The following is a 23,075-nucleotide window of genomic DNA, read 5'->3' on the forward strand; positions in this document are numbered from 1 at the left end:
TATCTGCTATAACGGGTCGCTGCCTAATAGGCGATTTTGCAAAAACTATTGGCGCGAAGTATAATGACTATTGTATGAGCTGTCATGATGCGGAGGAAAAAGAATCAATTAAACACCTCTTGTGTGAGTGTCCTGCATTTTGTGTAAAGCGCAAGCAACTTTTAGGAGCATATAGCTTCAGATTACTGGCGGATCTGGAAAACGTTAACTTAAGCAGTCTGCTAATGTTTTTGGAACAATCTGGTTGGTTCAACAAAGAAAAATAATCAAGAAGGTTCAGCGGTTAAAACTAGAAGTGCCCATATGTAATAGGTACTTTTAGTTAATGTGGTATCACAATGGACTGAATAGTCTAAGTGAGCCTGAATCTTAATCGGGCTGCCACTTTAACCTAACCTAACCTATCCATGTACTACCGCCCGTGAGGTGAACAAAAACAAATGGTTCACATCGGCTCAGATTTTGACAAACTCGATGTAAGGCAGACATAGTTCAATTAAATTATTATTGGAACCGGTGGATTACTAACTTAGACTCTAAATGTTTTAAACCTTCTCCAAGTAATTTCTTTAAATGGAATTCCTTGAGATTAAGAAAGCAGTTCACCAAACTTGATGGGGGAATACCTCAAAGCAACTTTTCGCAAAGATTATATTATTTATAATGTATTTTTAGAGGGAAGTAATCGTGAAAAATTTGAGATTTTAGCGGCTAAACTCGAACTTAATACCAACATTTAAGCTGTAATAATAACGTAGACATTTGACAAAAGTGTTGTGCCATTACCTCGTTCTTGTAAAAATTTACTTCGATTATTTTATGGCGTTTGTTTGATGTCTATTCCTAATCCCCATAGCATGCTCTTAAAAGTACTATATAATTGAGTTGGTTGAGGTAGGTTATAGTGACAGCCTGTTAAACCAGGCTGATTTTTCTTTGTATGTTCAGCTGTTTTGAATATCCTAATCGACAATATGAAACTAACGTTCCTCCTTCTGATAGAACAACCCATTAGACACGGAATATACCACAGCATATGGAGGCGTTGTACAAGAAAAATCATAAGCCTTACTCAAGAGTTGAACTTACCGCTTATATTATACAAAGAGTTTGTGTTTATATATGGTTGAAATTGAAACTATGACGCACTGATTGCAAGGCGTATATTGTAGTCATTGCTCCCTGTTGCTATTTTCACCTGAACTACAAACATAGGTATACAAATATTTTCACAAAAATTGGGATTATATTTTATTATTTCTCATTTGTCAATATTCAACACATTATTTAGTACATATTTTTGCTTTTGAAATGCACATTACAAACAGACAGACCAAATTGTTTTCTGTTTTCACACTTTTTGTCATTAAATGGTAATGTGACGACACAGTAACGTACATACGTAACTTCTTTATATTTTGTTAAAAATTGTATGGTCGGTCGTTGCCCATGCGCACAACTCAATTATTCGTTATATTATTCCTTTCCAACAAATGGTTTCAGAACATTTACCTTTTCGATTAATTCATCACACAACAATTTTATGAACGTATACAAATATGGATTACTTTCACCCGTGTATTTACGAATATCCGTATTATTTCTTTTCCGCTACAAATGAAAGACTGAAGAAACAAACCTGTTTTCGCAGTTATTGGACAGAAAACACACTACTTATTTGTTGGGATGGGCAGTGTTGTCGGATTAGGGGAATTTCCCCATACTGGGGATTATTTCTCGTGGCTGGGGTATTTTGGTTTAAGGGGACCTTATACGGTCGGAGAAACTGCGACACAACACGTTGCAGCGACAAATCCGCCGTATAATGCCATGTTCGAGAGTTGCGGGGACGTGTTGGCATAAAATCATAAAACGGTTTTTTTCTGGTTGGGAGGCACAAATCTTCACGTGTAAGGGGATGTTCGCCAAACATTAGCAAAAACAAATGTATTTTCATAATTAAAACATTTTAGTTAAATGCATTTTGCTCGATAGGACGTGTTCGTGATTGCTCTGGGTACATCATAGCTGTTTCATTGTTTGTACACATTAAACATGCCCTTTATTGAACTATTTAATGATAACTTTCACAATACATACTGTTGGTGCGAATAAATAATATATGTAACCAGAAAAATTTAAACATTTTAGCAAAAATATCGAAAAGAGAGAGAGGAATCATCAAAGACGGAGAGTGTCTCCAAAACTCCTCGGCTCAGGGCTGCCAATAAAATTTCAAGAAATATCGTCACATTTTTAAATAAAAATCGTCATAATCCGGACTTACATTTTAAAAATCGTCAAAAAATCGGCAATATAAATAATATTAAAATTAAACATATTTTTTGGGTAAACACAAAACAGAAGTATTTATTTCACATAGAAAACATAAAATTAATGTACACAACAATGCATTTCAATAAAATAAAATGCAAAGAAATCATGTTTGTATGCAAATAACATTAACATAAAAATCATTTTCTAATTAAACAAAAATATTTCGTAATTTTTGTATAAAAAACATATTTTTCTAAAATATTGTTATTAATTGTGTAACAGTTTTATTTAAAAATTAAATATTTCGAAACTCAAGAAAAAATCCCGTGTTTTCAAAAAACAGGTGATTTTGTATGGTGTTTCCGATAGATACGTCTATATGTGGTTATTTGTTTATACTGTACTAGAATTTTATAATAATTTGTAAAAAATTTCTACGTTTGCTGTGGAGTGTGGAAGAATCATGATTATTTGTACGAATTTTGACAAAACTCAAAAAGCCAAAGTACACTATGTTTTTTTCAGAATTATTCCCAAAATTTTTCAAATTTATTTTAATATTTTCAAAAATTTCTTCAAAATGTAAAAACTTTAACTCTCTAAACTATGTGTCTAATGAACGGAGTTAAAATCGGAAAAAAAATCGGAATTGTCCATTTTGTGAGTAAAAAATCGTCAAAGTGCCGATAAATCGGCAAAATTGGCAGCCCTGCCTTTGCTACGAAATGTGGATTCTAATCAACTGTTGAAACCATAGACCTTATAATACATAGATGGGCCATGGATGTCAAACTATGTTTGACAGTTCCGAAGATTAAGAATAAACGAGAAAAATAAGAGCACGCTTACAATCTCTTTCGTTTTCCATTTTGTAGTTTGCCAATTTTACACAAAATTAGAACGTTTATGATGCACCAGAGGATTTATAAATAAATTAATATATTAAAAGTTCATATTTGAACAAAAAATTGGGGCTGACTCTTTACGAAAAAATCAAAACGAAATGTCAGAAAATTAATTTTTGGAACTGACAAATTTTTTTAAAGAGACACATGGCCTATCTATATAACATCTATTGTCTATGGTTGAAACAGATAAGAGAAGCTATAAAAGAGAGCGAAGAGAGAATGTACAAATACATAGACAGCAAACTTGAAGGTATGGAATCAAAATTCATTAACAAGATAAATCTGCAATTGCAAAGGGTGGATGAGAACATCAACAGCTTAAACAAAGAGTTGAAAATATAGAAACAGATTGCTCAGCTTTATCTAACTTGATGAACGATGTTGAAACACTAAAAGCCCAACAACTAAAACAAGAAAACTTAAATGTTGCATGCGATTTGCGTGTAAATGGCATACCATACAATAGATCGAAGAATTTAAATGAAATATTCAATAATATATGTAATGCCTTGCAAATTACAACCCCACCATATAAGACCATTTTCGTTGCGAAAACTTATTATACATGTCCTTGGGACATAATGAAAATGTTTCCAATGACGGATTACGAAACATGTTGCATATATTAACTAAACAAAAATGTGGACTTAATATATGTCACATAAATGCTCAAAGCTTAATAAGTAAAATTGATGAATTCAAATATATTTTCGACGTGATATCCTTGCGGAAACGTGGTTTACCAAGTATGTAGCTGAAGGTTTCATATGAGCATTATGATAATGTAATAATTAGTGGAGATATGAACTCAAATATTATACTTGATGGAAGTCTCATAAACGGAATTAACACAGTAGGTCTTAATGCAGTAAATTCAACAAATCCTAGTTAATAGCCTGTGAATTTTATAAAAGTTTCCATAAAATTTGCAGGCTTCATACACCAACAAGCACAAATACTCTTTATGGCAAGCGACCTTTTTCATTGTATTAAGCACATAAAATTCTAGAACGAGTCAACGACGGTTCTATGTCGATCTGTATTTATATCTAGAGGCTTAGGGAGGAAATCTCTGGTATGCATATAATGAACTAGGTTTCGTAGCTTGACCACATAAAAACCATCTACCATTGGTGTACAAAAATACCCCTATGAAAATAGACAAGCATTATTCCATCCTTCTGTAAATTGATATCACATATAGGTCAAAAACCTTTGTTGTTAGCACCTAATCTTTTTTATTTCTTTTCATGATTTATTATGATTGTAAATCTTGTAATAAACAAATATAATCTCAATATAATCTGAGCTTTTCATTTAATATTGGAAATTGGTAAGTATATATAAAAATTGGTCAGGGTAATAATAGGCCTGTTTTCTTATTGCACTGATAACCAGTGCAAAAAGAAAACGCAAACGTCTAACCAGTTCAATTTTCGATTTTGATTGGCAACACTTGGTCGTCAAATGTCAAAATCAAAGTTATTGTTTACAAATAAAAATAGGGGGTATACATTTAATAATCAATTTATAGAAATAAGTGTACCAAAAACGAAAGAGTGATTATTAATTTTAAAGGATTTGCTGCTTGCCTTTCAAAAACAAATGACTGCTGGCAACAGCTACGTGCGTGGAAACAGATTCAGTGCGTCATGTTTATCAACCAAACGCGTGGAAATATGGGAATTTGCTCAAGTGGTGGATTTACAAGTGGCTAATACCACAAGCATGTGTGGTATAGAAATGGATATGCCAATTGCATCAAAATCACAAAAGCCTAGTTAACGTAGAATTACAGACTTCGGCCAGCCATCACAAGAGGGAGAGAATATACAGGAAATATAATTCAACTTAATACCACAAATTATTTAATTAAACACCATGTCATCGCAAAATGTAAAATAATTTACCCACGCCGAAGTTGCCAAAAATATTACAAAAGAAAAGAATTGGTTCATAATCCACAACAACGTGTATGACGTGACCCCTTTTCTCAATGAGCATCCTGGTGGTGAAGAAGTCTTGATCGAACAAGCTGGTAAAGATGCTACAGAAAATTTCGAAGAAGTTGGTCACAGTTCATATGCCCGTGAAATGATGCAACAATACAAAATCGGTTAACTAGTTGCTGAAGAGCATACAAATGTTCCAGAAAAATCCGAACCCACATGGAATACTGAGCAAAAGAACGAGGAATCGTAATGAAGTCATGGCTGATGCCTTTTGTCTTGGGTTTAATAGCCACCTTGGTTTATAAGTTTTTCTTTGGAACGAAATACCAATAATTGTAGGCAGAGAAAAACATCACCACCACCAGCCACAAACAAATATCGCAAGTTTATTTGTATATTTAGTTGAGAAAGGGATTTCTTGCTGTTTTAGACCATAAAACAAGTCATACAAAAAACAAAACATATACAGTGACTCACAAAAATATTCTTTTTTATATCTTGAAATCGCAAACCGCTTAACATTTATATGAAAAAGTTTTATTAAAATGTTTCCATGGATATACATAACAGCAAAACGTAAACAAAAATCGTGAAATTAATTTTATTGTATTATTTTTAATCATTAAGGTGGGTACTATGTTCGGTTTTCGAGTTGAAAACCACTTTATTTTCGCGATTACTTTTCCTTATATAATCAAAATTAAAAATGAAAATAAACATATTCCTGTAAAGCCTCGCCGAAATCTTTAGGAAAAAGAAACTGCGCGTCAAGTGAGTTAATTTTTCTGCTTCATATTGAACTGTTTTAATAAAGTAACCGCGAAAATTTCAACTCGAAAACAGAACATAGTACCTACCTTTAAATCAAAAAACTACAAAAAAAAGCTCACAAAAGTATTCGTCGTATCAGTAATCACATTGTATGAGACATTATTTTGGTCCACTTAGTATTTGGAATAGTACCCTTTGTTAGCGCAAATGGCTTCCAGACGTCTTGGCATCGACACGTTTCTTGAGAGATTTTGCTGCCCCATTCTTCTTGTAACACTTTTTTTAAGGGCTGTCCAAGATGAAATTTGGTTTTGTCCGATCCACGGTTCCAAATGAGATCCTAGTTTTCAATGGGGTTGCTACCTGGGCTTTGTGGTTGCGTTTTGAGATATTTAGTGTTGTGTTAGTGTTTTTAAATATGTTAAAAAACATTTAGGCGTTCATGGTTCCATCAATAAAAACTAAGTTTCATTACACTTGTTTTTACATTTTTTATTTTCAAGGTTTCCCTAAGCTTTCGCCGTGAAAATAAAAAATGTCGAAAAGTGTAAGACAAAAGTTTTTATTATTTTAAAATGTATTAAGAAAATGTAACCATTAAAAAAATTAGTTTTATTTTAGTTATCGGAATTATTATTTCTTCAGCAAATTAACTTAACTTTATTCATTTTTGGATTATGTTTGTATAATTAACCCTCTAATGCCCCAATTTTTTGGCCATCTGAATAAATATTTAATGTTAACTACACAAAAGCAAGAAAACTAAACAAGAAAATTTTATAGGTAAAATTCAGTATATGCTGCAAAGCCTCTTGAACAGTTCCAACTGTTTTCTTTTTATTTTACCCATTTTTATTGTGTTAAGGTGTGTTTTACTAAAAGCTTCCTTATTTATTGAAGCCCGCCTAAAGGCGGGATTGGGCATTAGAGGGTTAACTAAAGAATAGAAAAATTATACACAAATGAAGCGTAAATATCTAAAAAATTCATGAAAATTTTAAATTTTACCGCAAAATCCAAACCAAAATCATACTGTCTTGGTGAATATTTTCTAAATAATGATGAAGAAGGCAATTTTATTATTATATACTATTCCAAATGCTATTTTTATACCCTCCACCATAAGATGGTGGTTTTTTAAGTTTGTCATTCCGTTTGTAACAGATCGAAAAATTGCTCTAAGACCCCATATAGAATAGGGTGGTTAAATTTTCAAGGGCCGATGTTGATTTTGAATAAAACACAAACTATTTAGGACATTATTGTAATTTTATTTTATTATGATATATTCGTATTACTCAATTATGTATGGAACAAACTATAGGCCAAATAGACGCCGCGACCTCGGTGGCACACCTCCATCCGATGGTCCAAATTTTCGATGACGCTGGGGCATAATTGAGGTTCTATGCCGTTAATGTGCCGAATTATCTCGTCCTTTAGCTATTGAATTGTTGCTGGCTTATCGACGTACACCTTTTCTTTCAAATAACCACAAAGAAAAAAGTCCAACGGTGTCAAATCACATGATCTTGGCGGTCAATTGACATTGCCATTACGTGAGATAACGCGGACATTAAATTTGTTGCGCAAAAGAGCCATTGTTTCGTTAGCTGTGGGGCAAATTCGGGCCATACAAAGTTCGTTATCATCTTACGATAGCGAACACCATTCACAGTAACTGCCTGACCGGCTTCATTTTGGAAAAAATACGACCCGATGATGGTCGGTCCGTCTGTTGAAATCACGCCAACTTCCGTTCGAAACAAGCTATCGACTTGAAACTTGGCACAAGAAGTTGTTATTGATATAGGTCGTATCTTATTGGAAAAGGGCCATATCGCATTACTTTACGTATAGCCCCCATATAAACCGATCCCCAGATTTGACCTTCGGAGACTCTTGGAGGGGCAAAATTCATCCGATCCGGTTGAAATTTGGTACGTGGTGTTAGTATGTGGTTTCTAACAACCATACAAAAATTGGTCCATATCGGTATTGGGCGGGCCGACTATATCATACCCTAAACCACCCCATGCGAATTAGTAAACATAAGCAAGGGTATCATTGGTATAGGTTTGGGAGATGAACCGAATTTCCTTATTTATGAAAATTAAGCAGTATACACTCAAAAAAAGGCATGTCCTGTTACAAAGATTTTGTCTTTACTTTAAAAATTTACTTTTTCCCTTTTCTTTTTTTCCTTTTTTTTTTTTAAATCCGAGCCAAAGAGGCGGAGAATACTAGTAAGGATATTTTTAAGACACATTTTTTTTTAAATTTCGGTTTTGTGTACTTCTTTCTAGGAAGCGAATTTTAAGTTTTCATTTTTTCAGCTTTTGTTCTCCATATGCTATTAAAATCCTTTAAAACGAGTTAACAACTTTATTTTCCAAATTCAGACTCGACTTCCAGTATACTCATAGAAAAAGTCTGCTAAAAACAGCAGTAGATGTCTGCTGTTATATTTTTGTACTTCACGGCCTAATGAACAACAATTTATAAAATTTTTATACCCTGCGCCACACTGTTGAACAGGGTATTATAAGTTAGTGCATATGTTTGCAACACCCAGAAGGAGACGAGACACATGGTGTCTTTGGCAAAAATGCTTAGGGCGGGCTCCTGAGTCGATATAGCCATGTCCGTCTGTCCGTGAACACATTTTTGTAATCAAAGTCTAGGTCGCAATTTAAGCCCAATCGACTTCGAATTTGGCACAAGTATGTGTTTTGGGTCAGAATAGAACCCTATTGATTTTGGAAGAAATCGGTTCAGATTTAGATATAGCTCCCATATATATCTTTCGTCCACTTATACGGCCCTAGAAGCCAGATTTTAACCCAAATTTGGTAGAAATTTTGCACTAGGAGTACAATTGGTAGTATAGTCAAATGTGCCAAATTTTATTGAAATCGGTTCAGATTTAGATATAGCTTCCTATCTATCTTTCGTACGATATGCACTTATATGGATTCAGCCTGAGTTTTACCCTGATTTGGTTGAAATTTTGCTCAAACATAACGCTTGGCCATATAGTCACGAGTGCAAAATTTGATTGAAATCGGTTCAAATTTAGATATAAAGGGTGATTCTTTTGAGGTTAGGATTTTCATGCATTAGTATTTGACAGATCACGTGGGATTTCAGACATGGTGTCAAAGAGAAAGATGCTCAGTATGCTTTGACATTTCATCATGAATAGTCGAACGATCTGCCACAACGTCGAATTTTCAGTGAATGGGCCCTAGAAAAGTTGGCAGAAAATCCGCTTTTTTATCGACAAATTTTGTTCAGCGATGAGGCTCATTTCTGGTTGAATGGCTACGTAAATAAGCAAAATTGCCGCATTTGGAGTGAAGAGCAACCAGAAGCCGTTCAAGAACTGCCCATGCATCCCGAAAAATGCACTGTTTGGTGTGGTTTGTACGCTGGTGGAATCATTGTACCGTATTTTTTCAAAGATGCTGTTGGACGCAACGTTACGGTGAATGGCGATCGCTATCGTTCGATGCTAACAAACTTTTTGTTGCCAAAAATGGAAGAACTGAACTTGGTTGACATGTGGTTTCAACAAGATGGCGCTACATGCCACACAGCTCGCGATTCTATGGCCATTTTGAGGGAAAACTTCGGAGAACAATTCATCTCAAGAAATGGACCGGTAAGTTGGCCACCAAGATCATGCGATTTGACGCCTTTAGACTATTTTTTGTGGGGCTACGTCAAGTCTAAAGTCTACAGAAATAAGCCAGCAACTATTCCAGCTTTGGAAGACAACATTTCCGTAGAAATTCGGGCTATTCCGGCCGAAATGCTCGAAAAAGTTGCCCAAAATTGGACTTTCCGAATGGACCACCTAAGACGCAGCCGCGGTCAACATTTAAATGAAATTATCTTCAAAAAGTAAATGTCATGGACCAATCTAACGTTTCAAATAAAGAACCGATGAGATTTTGCAAATTTTATGCGTTTTTTTTTTTTTAAAAAGTTATCAAGCTCTTAACAAATCACCCTTTAGCACCCATATATATCTTTCGTCCGATTTAGACTCATATGACAACAGAGGCCAAAGTTTACTACCGATTTTCGTGAAGTTTTGCACAGAGAGTACACCCTCAAAAAAAATCGCTTCTTTAACATATGTTCCAAACATATTTTGCAGGAAGCACATATATTATTGCATACTGCCGAAACATTAATATGTTTGTTTTATGTGAACATATTATATGTTTGGAAGCATTTTGAGCCAAAAATATTATATGCTTGGAAGAATTTTTCCCAAACACGATTGTGCTCATTCCCTAACATACTCGTAATTTTCACTTCCACGAAATTTTTTTGTTATTGGCACCTTTTTCTGTAATACAAATAATGTTGAAGAAATTATTCACTTTTATAAATTTTTTAAATTTTACCTTTCGCCTGCACGGAGAATCGAACCGAGGACCATACAGTTTGTAAGCCAACACACTATCCACTGGGCTACGTAGCTGTTATAGTCACCAGTAGATAATTATCGTTTTAAGTTACATTTATATAGCATAGATTGCAGCGCCCACGAGCCCATGCAAACATAACATTATTTAACAGAAACATACATTTGTTTGCCACGTGGAGCAGTGGTTAGCATGTCTGCCTTGCATGCAAAGGGTCGTGGGTTCAATCCCTGCTCCGACCGAACATTTTTTTTTTTTAATTTACACATTTATATTTATACTATATTAATTTTTTTTAAATGAAACTTCGAAATGTGCGTTATTAAAGATTTATAGTCAGTAACAGTGCTTGATATAAACGAAATTGACTGATTTTTGGATAAAATATTATTTTTTATTGCAAAAATAACAATCTTGTAATAAAAAACTGTTTTTGTACAAAACTTTAAAATTGGGAAGGAATTCAAAAACTAACAAAAGAAGAACGTGGAGTAGAGTATAAACATACATACATAATTTTATAATATAAACATAAATTTATTTAGGAGTGAACAGTTTTTTACTAGCATTTAACACCATCGCTCTAAAATTCCTTTTATTTTTCTTTAATAATTCATTTTAAAGAAAATAAACTTTTTAAATTGTTTTAGCTGTAAAACTCGAACTTAATGCCCGCTTTTATATTTGATGGTGTCCGTCAACTCCTCGTGGACTACTTTTTAATAAAGAGGAACTAAAGTTTGTTTTTTTTTACATTTTACTGTGTAATTTTTCACTATTTCCTCCTTATTTCATTTTACTGTCCCAACTCTAAAAAGAGTATAGTGCCCTTTCGTTATTTTTATAAAGACCCCTGATTTCTTTTAACGAACCAAGAAAAAATTGTGCCCATAATGCCAAAATGATAAACAAAACACATGTCCACACATACATAAAATGCTGCTCTCAAGGCGAAAACATAAGCTGTTTGTTTTTCAAATGTCTATTCTCTTGGTTCAGATTGTATATTCTCTTTATTCAAATTAAATAATATTTAGACTTAAACATATTGTTACGTTTTTATATTTAGGCGTTTTTAATTACCCGACAATTAAAACACAGTTCTTTTAAATAACGACAATCTACAATTTATTTACTATGACTTCACACTTTACAATTCGTTCACACTGAAGTTATTCGTTTGACGCTTTAATTAAGACTGACTCGCAAGCAGCATGCGAGCGCTTTTATATATGACGGTGTGGCAATACGAGAACATTCTGGTAGCACTACAATATTCTGGCAACGCCAGAACATTCTTAGACAATGCTAGAAGGATCTACGACCATTAAGTAATTCGTCTGGTGGCTGCCAAACACATACACACTCACATAGATATATGCTCGCATTACTACAACAACAATGACAATAGACAATGAGATGAAATGAGAAAGCAAAATAACAAAGCAAAGGGGTTGTTATTCTATGAGAGAGTAAGAACTAACATTTCGGTAAGCAAACAAAAGAACATAAAAGAAATTCAGGAAAATACTAGAAAATGAATAGATGATTCCAACAAGTGATAGCGAAATTTTATCGTTACAATTTTAAATTTTAAATTAACGGAAACTAATTTAAATAAACTTATATCTATAATTATCAAATTCGTAACAATATCAAATTTTTGGCCTTATCATAAAACAGTTTTCCGAAACAACATACAAGCGGTTTCACAGAAATTGTTCTCTTTTGACTCTTTTGCTGTGTTATATTGATATCTTTCGTCAACTCTCCCGGTTTCCATCTCTATTTCTCTATATACTCTCTCTGTCGCTTTGAATAAAATATCACAACATATGTATGTTTAGTCGAAATTTGTAAATTTATATATGTTTATATTCACAAATATGATTTTTATGAAACATTCATGCCCCAAACATAATATATTCTAACATATTAACATAGATGTCCCAAACATTTAGTGTTAGTTTAGGAAAATTACATGTTCGCACTTAAATATATTGTGGTTTAAAATCGTGCCCGAAACACATTTTGTTTATATCGGAACATATGAAAAACATATTTTTCTAACAGTGTAGAATTAACATTCTAGCAATGCTTGGTAAATTTGATTGAAATCGATTCAGATTTAGGTGTCGTTATGTGTGTTAAATTTGGTTAAAACCTTTAATATTTTAGATATTTAAGTGTGTAAAGTTTGATCTGATTTGGTTCAGATTTAGATAAAACCCCCATATATTCGTGTTTCCAGTTATTACAAATATGACCAAAATTCCCACACTTTAGACAAAACTCTGTGATGATTTCCTCATATCTTAGTCATATCCTGTAGTGCCAGAATTTCCACAGAACAGTTGATTTTTAAATAAGGCTCCAAGTCGCTCGACTTGACCAAATAATATGTTACAACCCACACTTGACCACATATCTTGGCGAGATCTACCAATATCCTTTTAAAATCGCCACTGGTGAGTAGCAAAAATTGCAAATATTACTAAAATTTTCCTATATTTGGTATACATATGTATCGCCTGATAAATCATAAATGTCCTTTTGTACACTTGCATTAAAATTTCTCTCGCTTCATATTTCCCATATTTTTTACTAACATTGTGTTTCATCCCACGGTGATAACCGATTTTAATTCTAGTGTTTTTGTACAAATATTCTCTTCATTATAAGTATTTGTATCTGGAAATACAAACCTTTGCATAGCTCCCAGCAAATTTGAAGTAGTTAAGGTGGTAACACAAATGTTGGTATACATAGTGGTGAAGGGTATAATATAGTCGGCCCAGCCCGACTTTAGACTTTACTTACTTGTTTTTTACTAACATTGTGTTCCACCCCAGGGCATTAGCCGACATAAATTTTAAGTCAATAGAATTTTGGTCTTAAATATATTGTCGGTTCAGATTTAAATGCATGTATATGGGAACATAAATCTTTATATATACCACTCAAAAAATTTGAAGGAATTCAGATGGTGTCGAAAATGTAGATCACAAAGTGGTGCAGGGTATAATATAGTCGGCCCTGTCCGACTATAGACTTTCCTTACTTGTTTTTCTATAGAAAGATTTGTCAAAATTTTATTTCTATAGAAAATTTTCTCAAAATTTAGCATATTTATTGAAAATGTATTTCTATAGTAAATTTTCATATAATGTTATTTCGTGCTGATGGTCACTTAAAAAACCTCTAATATAAATCTTTCGACCGATTATAAATTCAATTTTGCGAAATTGCCTAAAAATGTATACCCTGCGTCGCACTCTTTATAGAAGTATTACAATATACATTGTCCAAATCGAGTGAGGTAAATAGCAACATAAACCTTTATACAAAGCACTCAACAAAATCGAAGGATTGAGATTTTATCAAAATGTGGATCTAAATACAATGTTGTGTATATTATAGTCTGCCCCGCCAGACTTCAGATTTTCTTATTATTATTATTATTTTTTTTTTTTTGACTAAAATTATGTTTCGTCCCATAAAGTTAGATTCAAATATTAAGTACATAGATTTTGTTGAAGTGTATACAATTTTGTCTAAATCGGTGCAGATTCAAATTCATGCATATGGGAATATCAACCTTTATATAGCTCGCAACAAACTTGAGATGGTATCAATGAATTTGGTCCACAATGAAGGGTATAATACATTATTTTTTTATTAAACATAGGAACGACATTGGCCTGAATTCGAAACATAGAGTACAAGTACACACACTTTTTCATTAGAAATAAGTTGTTTTAGGACACTATACGAGTGCTGGAGATCATGATCGCACTGAATAATCCATGTAGACGGTATTTCCCGTGATTGTTATGGTAATATTACATGGGACAAACTGTTTTTGAAGATTTCCAAAAGCATAGTGCCCTCTATACTCTATAAATCGGAGCCATAACATGTCCAAAAAACGACCACCAGACCATAATATTACCCCCACCATTATTGAAGGAACTGTTTTTATTTCTTGGATTAAGACTTTTCTTTGGACCTTCGTAATAAACTTCCACCACCCGAGCCATGCAATTTAAACTTTGATTTGTAGGAAAATAAAACACATTTCACTGATTCTCATGCCATTTAAGGTGTTTTTGTAAAAATTTAAGGCGCGGTTAAATTTTTTCGAACTCCATAATTATTGTGAGTCTCACGAAATACAGAGAAGGCCTTTGACGAAATGTCCAAATGAAATCGTCACTTCCGTGAGAGTTCCTTTATTGGAAGTTGTTAGAGACGCTACATTTAAAGTTGGGCCAATAGATATTTCTACATAATTCGATACATATTCCTGTTTTTGTTGCAGCGAAACAAAATTTAAACAAATACTTCTGTTTTGTTTATTTACATTTGCTTTTGTTTCTTCTTCTTTTCAGTATGTGACATTCACTTGAGATGTGTTCCTCCCCAGTATTTTAGTTAGTTGCCAATTCATATTTAGACAACTACAAAATTCGCATATAATGGTGACTCTGGTGCGACTTGCACTGATAGTTGCACTGGATAGAACACCAGTGCAACGATTGCCATACAAAAGTTCTATCCAGTGCAAAAAGAAAACAGCCCTAATAAATAACATCGAGGGCGGTTGCACCAACAAACCAAACAAGTAAGTGTGTAAATATAACCATAGCGATAGGCGGTAGGCGAACACTTATTTACGTGAATTTCTTATGGGAAGCCCAAAATCCGTAACGGAATACCGTGACGGCTAGCGGCGTGTCGCTAAATTAAAACTTATTCTAACTCCTTGGCAAAAACTGGTATAGTGTTGCCATCGCTATCAATTTTTTAACTCACCACTAGGAATTGCTGTTGCCTGGACACGTGTAGATTATTTTTTCTTGGAATAACTCAACAAATAACAAGCCATTGTATGTTTTTATTCAACTTCATTGTTTAATATTGTCAAAGCATGCTGTATTGACAACAAAAACGCTAGGAAACGTGAAAAAGGGAATTATTCGCCGTCAAGCTTATTGTATTTGCCGTTGCGGCAAAAATGTTTCGCCTACCGCCTATCGCTATGGTTATATTTACACACTAATATGAGATTGCGACAACCAATGCAAACTTGGTGACAAATACTACAATGCAGTTATAAGGTCTGTTCGCGTACTTTTCCAGTAAAAACTAGCAAGAGAGTAAGAGTGTATTTTACACTATTTGCTTAAAATTGCTGAAAAGTACACGAACGGTATCATGTAACTATTTGCACATTGAAAATTTCAGCTGCTAAAACATTGAAAACAAAAAACGAATCCTGTATATTTAACTTCCAATCGTAGTTGCCGAACATGTACATTGTATTGGTACTTTGTTTGTTATCAATAACCAGCTGGCAACGTATGCTATGGTTTGTAAGATTTTACTGGGAAAAAATCTCTAGCAAAAACTTGCAATTTCTCTATCTCATAACTGTCAAATGTAGTCTCTCTCCGTCTCTCTTTTGCTGGCGTTTTGGTGTAAACGAACGACTTCCAGTAAAAAATTTGTAATAATATAAAAAAAAATTGTAATAATAAAATATATAAAAATTATCGGGTTCTCGAACGGAGCTATAATTATCAAATGTTAGTTGTGCACCTATTTAACATGATACGAACAACAATAAATTATCCAAATGTGTGGAAATATGCAAAAATTATTCCAACACCCAAAATATCTTATGAGTATCGTCCAATATAAATTCTTCTATTCCTCTCTAAGGAATTTGAGAGCATAATACATAACCAAATAAGTTAATACTTAAATGAGCAAAAACTATTGTCGAGTAGGCAATCTGTTTTCAAACCAAAACATAGCTGTATCACAGCACTAATTGATGTTACGGAGATAGTCTAAATTAGATGACGGCTTATTATCCTGTTTAGTTCTGTTGGACCAAAAATAAAAAATTTCAATGAAAAAGTGTATATATTGCGCCCCCAAAATCTTATTTAGTTAATTAAAGAAAATATGCGTTTCTATTAAAAAATCTTCAATATTTTATTTCTCTGAATTATGCAGATTTATAATCTTCTTTTGCAGTCTAGTATTTTAGCATAAAAAGGTGTATTAAGGAGCTCGGTAATTTAATTTTAGTAACAATTCCTTTTCACATATTGAAATCGTCTATTAAAATTTGAAAATTAATCGAAGAAAAATTAATGGGAAAGCAATGTAATATATGGTTTATATTGATGATACTTTACAAATTCTGGAAATAGAAAAAATATAAATGGAAAATACATATTTTTATTATTTTCGGATATTTTTCATATTTTTAAATCCAAAAGAAAAACCTTTTTTTACATTACATATTTCAGCTCATTAGTTTATATATCAGATATACTGTTCTCTACTTGGGTTCAAATTGAAAAAGGCGGGTAAAACATAAATTTAATTCCAACGCTACTTCGCAACTTCAAGTTGAATCTTCCAACAAACCCATATCACTCTTGGTTTTAAGAAAACTAGGAGTGAAAAAATTTACAATTTTAAAATATCAAAACGGTACCCACATTTTGATTACAAAAATATTCGTATATATTTGATAAAATGATGAAGTTGGTTGGATTTATTTCAACCCATTGCTATGATTAGTTTTTGCGTTCAAAATATTTATGCACATATTTCGAACGCAAAACAAAAACCCAACCGTTCGTTACTTCCACAGACTGATCTCTCCATCATACATTGTTGAATAAATACCCATTCTCTTGTTCTCTTTTCACTCTTTCCATCGCTCAAAATTATTAATTTTCAATCACAAAGGTGATTGGATCAATCACATGTGTAATTGGAAACGGAAAATTTTTCAATCACGTTTGTAATTGAGAATTATTTCCGAATTGATTAACAAATTGATTGAATCAATTAATATTTTAATTCGAAACGTAACAAATATCAATCATTTTTTAAATTGGTTTTTATTCGGATTTGATTCAATAGTTAATTGAATCAATTAACATATTGTTACGTTTTTATATTTAGGCGTTTTTAATTACCCGACAATTAAAACACTGTTCGTTTCAATAACGTTAATCTACAATTTATTTACTATCAGCCTGTTTCTGTATGTCGAATGAGCTCTGTGGATCGACTAAATTGAAAACAAACAGCTGAATTTATAACCAAAAAACAGCTGTTTCTATGCATTTCAGTCGATCGATTGAACTCGTTCGACATACAGAAACAGGCTGTATGACTTCACTTTACAATTCGTTCACACTGATGTTATTCGTTTGACGCTTTAATTAAGACTGACAACGAGTCAGTCAGCAGCATGCGAGCGCTTTTATATATGACGATCTGGCAATACGAGAACATTCTGGTAGCACTACAATATTCTGGCAACGCCAGAACATTCTCTGACAACGCTAGAAGAATCTACGACCATTAAGTTATTCATCTGGTGGCTGCCAAGCACATATACACTCACATAGATATATGCTCGCATTACTACACAACAATAACAATGACAATAGACAATGAGATGAAATGAAATGAGAATGCAAAATAACAAAGAAAAGGGGTTGTTATTCTATGAGAGAGTAAGAACTAACATTTCGATATGAAAATAACCAAACAAAAGAACATAAAAGAAATTTAGGAAAGTACTAGAAAATGAATACATGATTCCAACAAGTGATAACGAAATTTTATCGTTACAATTTGAAATTTTAAATTAACGGAAACTAATTTAAATAAACTTAAATCTATAATTATAAAATTCGTAACACTGCCTCCTATATCTATAATTATCAAATTCGTAACTTTGTCCCGAACAGGCACAGAACCTGTTCCGTAAGGAGCCAATCGTTCGAGATGTACAACTTTCATCTTTGATCTAGGGCTGTTGTCCTTCTGAATCCGGTATATAACATCATTGATCTTCTTGATGACTTTGTATGGGCCTTCCCACTGTGTTTGCAGTTTAGGACACAATCCTTTCTTTCGTTGCGGGTTAAATAGCAGAACCAATTCTTCTTCTTGGAAGCCCTCAGTATTAACAGCACGATCGTATCTCGCCTTCATTCTGTTGCTGACCATTTTTATTTTGTTGCGCACTGATTCGTGAACTTCACCGAAAGTGTTTGGGATGTCGTTTCTGTTTTCTTCCATGGCGAGCTCATAAGGTTTAGCGCCGAATATCAGGTCTCCAGGCAACTTCAACTCAGTTCCGAATAGAACATTGGCCGGTGTTCGAGAGGTGGAATCATGAATGGCAGATCTATATGACAGCAAAAACTTTGGTATATGCTCTGGCCGTTGTCCACCACTTTTCGAAGATGTTCCTCCAAAGTGCGATTAAACCTTTCTACCATGCCATCGGATTGTGGATATAATGGCGTAGTCCTCGTTTTCTTGATACCAAGGGATTCGCACATCTCTTTGAATATGGCCGATTCAAATATGCCTCTTGGTTTGGAATTGCATACACCTCCGGCCATTTGCTGAAGTAATCCATGACCACAAGGACATAACGGTTTCCAGAATCACTTACTGGGAAAGGGCCTGCCACGTCCATTGCTATTCTTTCAAACGGGGCTCCTGGTCTATACTCCTGCATAGGACCTCGACTTTTCCTTGTTGGACCTTTCGCTTTCATGCACTTCTCGCAATTGGCTACCCATTCAGCAATTGATTTCTGGCATCCAACCCAGTAGGATCGTTGCTTCACTTTCTCGGCTGTTTTGGTTATTCCCAGATGACCTCCACTGGGACCATTATGGAACTCCGCCAAAACGTCTCTTATTTTGGAATACGGTACGATGATCAAATTTCGGCTGCTCTTGCCATCTTCGCTTTCCCATTTACGTGGCAGGGATCCATTGACTAGAACTAAACTATCCCATTGAGCCCGGTATGACTTCATAAGTGGACTTTCGGCTGTTATGTCTTTCTTACTGGGCTTCTTGTTCCCTTCCTTTGCCGAAATAATTATGTTCAAAATGGGATCTTTACGCTGTTCTGTTGGCCAGTCCACTCCAGATTCGATGTGTAACAGCCGAATATCCACAATCTCCTCCTTATGCTCAGCTTTCGAGCAGTGCTTGCATTCTATACTGCAAGGTCGACTTGACAAAGCGTCAGCGTTACCGTGTTTTCCACCTTTTCTATGCTCGATACTGAAATCATAGCTTTGGAGCCTTTCGATCCAACGTGCCAGTTGAGCTTCCGGATTCTTGAATTGGAGCAACCATCGTAGAGCTGAGTGATCAGTCCTGAGCAAGAAGTGTTGTCCATACAAATATTTATGATAATGTTTTACACTCTCTATGATGGCTAGCAGCTCTCGTCGCGTTACACAGTAGTTCTTTTCGGGCTTGGACAACGTTCGGCTGAAATATCCGATGACCTTCTCCTTGCCGTCTATCTGTTGAGACAGCACACCTCCAATACCATGCGCGCTAACATCTGTATCCAAAACAAATTTTTCGCCCGGAATAGGATACGCTAGAACAGGAGCTGAACATAAAAGTTTTTTTAAATGTTGGAATGAATCCTCCTGTTCGTCGCTCCACTGGAACTTCTGACCTATTTGCGTCAATGTATGAAGACTAGCGGCGATGCTGGCGAAGTTTGGGACGAATCGTCGGTAATATGTACATAACCCAAGGAAGCTTCTTAATTCGTGAAGATTTCGGGGTCGTGGCCAATCTCTGACAGCTTGGATTTTGTCTTCATCGGTGAATATGCCCTCTGCAGTCACATGATGTCCCAGGTATTTAACTTCCCGCTGGAAAAGGCAACATTTCTTTGCGTTAAGGCGTATACCAGCGGCTGACAATTGCTGGATAACGTCCTTCAAGTTCTTAAGGTGCTCGTCAAGTGTTTTGCCCATCACTATGATGTCATCCAAGTATATCAAGCACGATTTCCAGTGCAACCCCTTCAGTACCCGCTCCATCAATCTTTCGAAGGTAGCCGGAGAGTTGCAGAGCCCGAACGGCATTACATTGAATTGCCAGAGACCGCCATTAACGCCAAAAGCCGTCTTTTCCTTGTCTTTCTCGGCGATCTCTACTTGCTAATATCCACTCTGCAAAGCAAGCGTAGAAAACCATGTTGTTCCGGCTAGTGTGTTCAAAGTGTCATCAATGCGTGGAAGCGGATAACTGTCCTTTTTGGTGACATCATTCAGTTTTCTGTAGTCCACGCAGAATCGGGTACTTCCATCTTTCTTTTTGACCAGCACAACTGGGGAACACCAAGGACTTGATGATGGCTCGATCACACCACTCTCCGCCATTTCCTTTATGAGCTTTTGAACTTCGTCTCTTTTTGCCAGGGGAAGACTTCGTGGTGCCTGTTTTATGGGCCTTTCTTCTGCGGTTTTAATTTCATGTTTCACTACAGATGTTCTTCCTTGATTTCCCTTTTCAGAAGCAAAAGCAGAGGCGTTTTTCCACAACAATTGCTTGGCTTTCTCTCTGACGGCGATAGATGACGTGTCCAAGCCTCGAAATACCCTTCTAGATGTTTTCTCACTGCTCCATGTGTCTTTGATGAGTTGCCTTCCTAATTGACTATTGCCTCGGCTGGTGTACATTTGCCAATGTCAGAAAATTTTACAATTTTCTCGTGATTGTCTGACAAGTTCAAGACACGAACTGGTATTAGTCTCTCTTCGTTCGTTGTTACCAGGGCATTTGCTACCAAGATGTTGTTGCTTTTGTTTTCTGCTGGTTCAACAACCCACAATTGGCCGACTTCACAATCTCCATTCATAGAAACCCATATAATTGCTTCGGCATTCGGTGGTATAGACTCTGACTGGCTCGTTGTCAAACGTCTGACAGGTGTATTCTCGTCGTATCCTACTTCTGACACCAATTGTTACGTTTTTATATTTAGGCGTTTTTAATTACCCGACAATTAAAACACTGTTCGTTTCAATAACGTTAATCTACAATTTATTTACTATGACTTCACTTTACAATTCGTTCACACTAGGGCTGTCTTCTTTTTGCACTGATAACCAGTGCTAAAAGAAAACGCAAAAAGTTATCAGTTCAAATTTCGATTTTGATTGGCAACACTTAGCCCCCAGCTGTCAAAATCAATCTTATGGTTTACAAATAAAAATACGCGGTAGAAAATTAATTTTAACGAAAGAATTCTTATTTCTCAAAATAATAACTCATTGAGGGTTTGCTGACTACCTTTCCACAACTAATGATAACGTGGACACAGATTCAGTGCGTTAAGTTTATCAACCAATCGAGAAGCTGTAGTTGCCCTTGATGAGAAGAAATTGATGCCTTGAGTTATAGGAGTGTAATTTTAGCTCAAATTAAAATCTTTGTTGAGGTGAACTCAGGAGAAGAAATTATAACAAGTGGTGTGACAAAACAAAGCCAAAGAGCTACAACGATGACATATGGAGACGGCCAAACGAGTTTGTTCCATGGGTGGATGTATGGGAAATCGCTCAATTAGTGTAGTTAGTGCAAATGAATTTGGAGCTAATACAACAAGCATGAGAAATAGAGAGACATTAGTGAAGGACCATCAATTGAAATGGATAAACTGTCTGGGCGGCAAAACAAAAAGATGTTGACAGACTCGTTGAACAACTCAACAGTGAAGTTGAAAAAAAAAAAAACAGATTACAAAACTGAATCCAACTTCCACGTAATGCAGTGACTGCCGCCGTCAAAGCTAAAATAATTTCGGATGTTCCAATGGAATACTCATTTGTCTTTTGTGTGGTCTTCAACAATCCAAATTATCTGATCTGGTCGCATATTTGTTGCTTTGGAGAATGATGACACACATGGTATTCAATTGCAAAAACATCCAGATGTGGGCAAGGAATTATTCAAAAAAACGATCGATTGTTGTTTATACCGATGTTGATGTATAGAAGGTGCTAAGCCACCTATTAATGGAAAGTAAAGGTGGGTATTAAGTTCGAGTTTAGCCGCTAAAATAGTCATTTTTTTACGATTACTTTTCTTTAATAATCCGTTTTAAGGAATACAAACTTTGTGAAAATTTGCTTTGGGCAATTCCCCATCAAGTTATAATAAAATTTGTAACAAATATATATAATTTTATGGCGTTTTTTTTTACTGATTTAGTTTTCACTTTAGCTATTTTAGCGGCTAAACTCGAACTTACTACTCACCTTAACCATTAAAAATACTATTTTCGCCAAACATAGGATACTAAGGGCCAGTTTCTCAATGTCTTGTTATTATTTATCGTGTCGATAAAACAGCTGACCCCATACAAAAATTTTACTAACTGGAGGTCTATCCTCCGCTTAAAATTAATCGGAGGATGAGAAACTGGCCATTAAACTGAAAAAAATTTCGGCAGTTAAGTTGTTAACTGGCGTATGTTATATATACACACAAAAAAATTTTTTTTGATTTCAATCACGAAAATCACGGATTCAATCATTTTTTTAATTGAAATGTCTTCAATCATGAAAATGATAGTATCAATCACCCATTTTGATAGAAAACCAACACGATTTTCAATTAAAAATTTAATTTTGACTTTGTGTGATTGAATCAATTAAAAACGTGATTGATTTTTAACATAAAACTCAATGACAGTTTTAATTGAGTCAATTAAAATTTTAATTAATTTCGCGACAAAAATCAATCAACTATTTGATTCATTCAATTAAATAATTAATTGAAATTGGCTATAAATTTCAATCAAAGAATTTATATATTGCGACCCCAAAATCGTATTTAGTTTTATTTGAAATA

General features: G+C 34.5%; 2 protein-coding genes across 5 annotated transcripts in view; one reads left to right on the forward strand and one right to left on the reverse strand.

The window, feature by feature from the left end:
* Cad96Ca (tyrosine kinase receptor Cad96Ca) overlaps positions 1–1,669 on the reverse strand; it is a 295,767-nt gene extending 294,098 nt beyond the window's left edge. For 2 of the 4 annotated variants that reach the window (XM_075291266.1, XM_075291267.1), the window contains exon 1: positions 1,513–1,669. The gene's annotated coding sequence lies outside the window, so the exon portion shown is untranslated. Of the gene's footprint in view, positions 1–1,089; positions 1,204–1,512 lie in introns of all 4 variants that reach the window. The other 2 variants (XM_075291265.1, XM_075291264.1) reach the window with 2 other exon arrangements.
* LOC142221510 (uncharacterized) overlaps positions 1–23,075 on the forward strand; it is a 549,478-nt gene that overhangs the window by 285,527 nt on the left and 240,876 nt on the right. The window lies entirely within an intron of this gene.

The sequence above is a fragment of the Haematobia irritans genome, chromosome 1 (assembly GCF_050003625.1).
Source record: "Haematobia irritans isolate KBUSLIRL chromosome 1, ASM5000362v1, whole genome shotgun sequence".
Taxonomy (NCBI): Eukaryota; Metazoa; Arthropoda; class Insecta; order Diptera; family Muscidae; genus Haematobia; species Haematobia irritans.